General features: G+C 41.1%; 1 protein-coding gene across 1 annotated transcript in view; it reads left to right on the top strand.

The window, feature by feature from the left end:
• The window catches only part of phlda1 (pleckstrin homology-like domain, family A, member 1), a 7,381-nt gene extending 2,524 nt beyond the window's left edge, over window positions 1-4,857 (top strand). The window contains exon 2 of the mRNA XM_037695596.1: window positions 4,373-4,857. The gene's annotated coding sequence lies outside the window, so the exon portion shown is untranslated. The remainder of the gene's footprint in view (window positions 1-4,372) is intronic.
• Window positions 4,858-5,279: the final 422 nt, after the last annotated feature.

The raw sequence follows: 5,279 nt of genomic DNA, 5'->3' as shown, positions 1-5,279 counted from the left end.
TTTTTTTTCCTTCTAAAAATGCGCTGAGATCTTTTCAAATCTTTACAATACTTTGAATCAAAACCTTCAGAGTACCTCCTTCATTTTTAGATTTTAGCTACAGTTGTGCTGGTTTTAGCTATTGTTTTGCTGTTAGCTACTGCTTTGTTAATTTTATTTTTTTAGCCACTTTCTTGCTAGTTTTAGCCTTTAGCTACCATTTTGCTGGACACTGGCCTGCTATTTTTAGCTTTAAGCTATTGTTCTGTTGGTTTAGCTTTTAGCTACTGTTCTGCTAGTTTTAGCCTTTAGCTACTGTTCTGCTGGTTTAGCTTTTAGCTGCGGTTCAGCTATTTTTAACTTTTAGCTACTGTTCTGTTGGTTTAGCTTGTAGCTGCTGTTCAGCTAGTTATGGCCTTTGGCTACTGTTGTGCTGGTTTAGCTACTGTACTACTAATTTTAGCCTTTAGCTACTGTTGTGCTAGTTTAGCTTTTAGCTACTGTACTTCTAATTTTAGCCTTTAGCTACTGTTCTGCTAGTTTTAGCCTTTAGCTACTTTTCTGTTGGTTTAGCTTTTAGTTACTGTACTACTAATTTTAGCCTTTAGCTATTGTTCTGCTGGTTTAGCTTTTAGCTACTGATCTGCTGGTTTAGATTTTAGCTACTGTTCTGCTAGTTTTAGCCTTTAACTACTGTTCTGCTGGTTTAGCTTTTAGCTACTGTACTATTAGTTTTAGTCTTTAGCTACTGTTCTGCTAGTTTAGCTTTAAGCTGCTGTTCAGCTAGTTTTAACCTTTAGCTACTGTTCTGCTTGTTTAGCTTTTAACTACTGTTCTGTTTGTTTTAGCATTTAGCTACTGTTCTGCTGGTTTTAGCTTGTAGTTATTGTTCAGATGAGTTAAGGTTTCGGCTTTTGTTTAGCTAATTTTTGCTTCTGCACTTCTTCGCCTTTCATTTGATGGTTTTAGCCTCAGTCTGTGTCATAAAGGAAATGTATGTTTGAAGGACATTTGTAGATTGGTCAGAAACATTGATGTGAAATTAAAAATGGATCCATCCTAACGTTCTGAAATTAGTGCCCATGTTTACAAAGGAAAGGTGAAGTGAAGTAATGACCCCGTTGTCCAAACTAGGCACAGCTGTGGGTGTGACTGGAGCTCAGCTTGTCCTGTTAGCTAAATGTGTCCTGTGATGTCTGCCATCAGAGCCTCCATGAGGTAATGAGGTGGAAGCTCTTCTGCAAACCTGACGCCGCTGCACTCTCGTTTCTGTCCACGTGGCTCACCGAGACGTCGTCACCCCGAGCTTTCAGCACACAACGTGCATTATTCAGTCTTGCTCAGTCACGGTGCTTTTTAATTGCTGAAAAACAGGGAATTAGAGCGTCGTTCATACACACTCTCACTTTTACATCGGCCCATTTGGAAAATGACGGAGCTGGATCTGTTACAGCTCGGAGCAACAACAGCCGCCAGGACGTAACTAAATATGTCTCACCTCCTGCACCACTCAAGCTGCCACGGAGTCGAGTGTGTATGACAGAACTGTGATTTATTTACAGTGGGGACATTACTGACTTATTGGAGTCTGACCAACTTCAGGGTGAGCCCAGACCAAAACAACAAACACATCAAACTATCACCTTCTGCATCCATCCATCATCTTTACCTACTTCTTCCTTTTCAGGTCATGGGGGTCACTGGTGCCCATGTCCAACAGTCACTGTGTGAGAGGTGGGGGATGGACAGGTCTCCAGTCCATCACAGGGACACATAGAGACAAACCAGACAAACAACCATTCACTCTCTCACTCACACCTAGAGACAATTTAGTTACCAATCAGTCTAACATACATGTTTTTGGTCTGTGGGAGGAAACCAGAGTACCTGGAGAAAACCCACACGGCACAGAGAGAACATACAAAATCCACCCAGAAAGGCCCCTCGGCTGGGATTTGAACCAGTGACCTTCCCGCTGAGAGGCAACAGTAGGCCTGTCACGATAAACAATAAATCAATTAATCGCATGATAAATGAAAATTATCAACCTCATTTTCATTTATCAGCTTTATCGTTTCTTTGTATCTCTACTGAAGACACTGGATGACAAAAGGTTCAACTCCGGTGCTCTTCATTGACCCCTCCCTTTATATTTTCTCTTTAAAATCTGTTTTAACTGTCCAAAAATCACGTTTTTGGATCATTAAAAGCAGCTACATTGAGAAGCTAAGCTACGAACTAAGCTAACAGGTTGACCTCGGGGAAAAGAACCTGTCTTGTCGAAGCTCCAAAATTCACAGTTGAAACTCATGAAAACTGCTATGCTAAAGAGCTCAAACCACACCGAGCATCTGCCATTTTGAGAACCGACAAACGGGAACGAGAGACAGCCCATGTCATGTCAAGGGGCCTCCCTCCCATTTTTCTTAGAGACACGCTGCTTGCTCCCTTACTATCCATCCTTCAGTTCAAACAGTCTTATACTGTCATCCAGTGGTCAACAAAAGGAACTACACACAAAAATTAACCAACATTTCTTTTTAAATTTACAATAGTAATGATTGTCAAATTTCAAACAATATTATTGTTTATTGCAATAATTTCTGAGACAATTAATCACCCAGCAAAATTTGTTATCATGACAGGCCTTGGCAACAGCTCTACCAACTGAGCCACCATGCCGCCGCATTTTTTTCTCTTACCTGAAGAAACAAAAATAACCAAAACACAGGTCTCTTATCTCACTAAGATAACAAAAAACAGAATAAAAGTTCAAATAAAGCTACAAACTCCTCACAAAACTATTAACTAATTATCCAACATTAACCAGTGACAGCAGGTCAGCTGTGGCTGGTTGGGAAGCACAGAGTAGGGATGTGCGATATGGCATAAAATTCATATCACGATCTGTATTGTGATGGGTGGCGGTAATGATATATATCACGATATGTTTTTGGTATAAAACTTTCAATAGGAATGAAAAAAAAGCATAGGGTGTCATTTTGCCATCATTTATTTTGAAAACTGTTATACCACAAAATAATCTCAATTAAGAAGATTCCACTACTAGGTCCAGAGAGTTTTTAAATAAAAAAACAAATCAAGTATTAGGCTTCTTTCTTGTAGTGCAAAACAGTGCAAAATATATCAAATGTAGTTTTAGCCATATGTTTTAAACAAAAGGATATGTTGGTAACTGAGCAGTTTCCAGTCAGCAACAGAGCAGCATTGAAAACACTTCACCCTCCAACCCTCTAGTGGGCGTCTCCTTCCGCTTTTAAAGAGAGCTGACACAAAATGGCGACCAGTTTCCTCTGTGGCTTTGACCAGAGTGTCTCGCAGTAAAATCATGCAACACGGCGTTCTTTTACAGATCAGAGAGCAGGTTTAACCCCATTTTTTGGAGGCTCAAATGCACTCTCTAAAGTTGAACAACGAACTTTTGACAAAAAAAAAAAAAAAGAAGCTTTCAACGGAACACAGCATTTTGCACGTGTCCGAATACGAGTACGGCAAGCTAGCCGTAGTTAGCTTGTAGCTTCGCTACTTAGCTCTTGAAGAAAGGACTTTAACTCCACTTACGCACAGTTTTCAACTAAAAAAAGTTACGATTAAAAGTTACAACTCTGATTTGACATCAGACACAGCATTACTGCAGTTAGCCGGTAGAAGACAGATCTCTATCATGGGCTAAATGTCTACTGTTTCTACCATGTACCGTATATATCGCACATTCCTAGCGCAGAGTGAGAGGAAGCTGACGTCATCACTTCCACAGCTCCTCTCGTCAGGCAGCCAATCACCGATTATCTCCTCTGTGTCCTCCGATCACAGCAGAGTACCTGGACACTAATTCACACACAAAAGTCTTCGACAGTCGTAACAGTATCTGTTTAGGTCAAACTTTGTAAATGCCAATAATGTTCCTACCACCCAGCGCTGTGAGATGTTTTATCTCTGAGTGTGTGTTAGAGATTACTCTCAGCTACCACATCCAATCTGACTAACTGAAGCCTTTCATTCTTTGGTTCATGAGATATTTTGCTAACAGACAAGCAGCATTGACTCCAACAGTTTTAGGCAAAGATCGTTGAACTGTGTTGCGTGACCTTCAGCTACACCCAGTGTTAGTTCAATATCTCTAAGGTTGACTGAGTTATAGCCACTTGAGTGTTTTCTAAGTAGAGTTGGCTGTGGCCGCCATCATAAATTAAATTGGCTCCACAAGTTAATCAGTTCAAGCCGTTTATCCACTGGTGACTTTCTGAACGTTAAGTCCACCCTGTAGTTCATGAGATATTTTGCTAACAGACTTACAGACGCATACAAAAACATTGTTGTGTTTCATTGTTTTTAGATGTTTGTGCACCCGTCTAACTGACTGCATCCGCAGGTGAATTTGACACTCGGCTGAGGAAGAACATGACCCCGGGTATCATCTCCGCCCTGCTGCTGCTCCGTCCTTCACGAGAAGACCCCGGACTTGTTGTGGGCTCCACAGACCAGGTCGCTGCCTCTTGTCAATCAAAACAGACACTTCACAAAAGACTGATGGACTAAAAGCATGTGAGAAAACAACCGTATTCTACCGCGCGATGGGTTTGTCTCCTATTTATTCGACGTGTAAATATATTTTTTATAAAAATGTTCCGTCGTTGATGAATGTTCCGTATGGATGTTGTTTGAGCGGAACAGGAAGTTCGTGGTCTGCGCTTCATCGCCTACAAGTCACCTGAAAACACCCAGTAGAAACAGGAACGTTGCCCGGAGGTTCCTTAAAGGTTACGGAGCCGGTAACTTCGGAGACGTGCCGGCGACGCCCGTGGAGCGGTCCTTTCCACAACCGTTAGCAAACGTTCGTAAACGTTCCCGTGTTTACTGAGAGGTCACTTATCTTGGGGTTGTTGTTGTGGGTTAATCAGGCCCGTTTAGAACTGATCAAATGTGTCCATGTTTTCATTTCTCAACAGAGCCAAAGACTCATTTGATACGTTTTTTGTTGTTGCTCACCTCACTATTAAATATTTATACGGATAAAGCAAATGATGAAAAACTTGCTTCAACGTATAAAAAAATGTTCTACATGTTTGATTAGCTGTCGCTCTTCATCGTTTGAAGAAACATCTTTTGCTTTGGTTTGAGTCTTAAGCTTAAAATCAGTACGTTAGACATAATATTGGGAGAAATTGGACAAATGTGTTGCTGTCCCACAGAACTGTGTTTGAGACCAGCGAGCCATGTGGCCACACTTTTCATAATCATGGCCTGTATTTGTGTGTACAGCTTGGAAAACTTGTTTC

The sequence above is a fragment of the Nematolebias whitei genome, chromosome 22, assembly GCF_014905685.2.
Source record: "Nematolebias whitei isolate Nwh7 chromosome 22, NemWhi1, whole genome shotgun sequence".
Classification (NCBI taxonomy): Eukaryota; Metazoa; Chordata; class Actinopteri; order Cyprinodontiformes; family Rivulidae; genus Nematolebias; species Nematolebias whitei.
The sequence above is the reverse complement of the archived record's forward strand: the minus strand, read 5'-3'. Positions and strand labels throughout refer to the sequence as shown.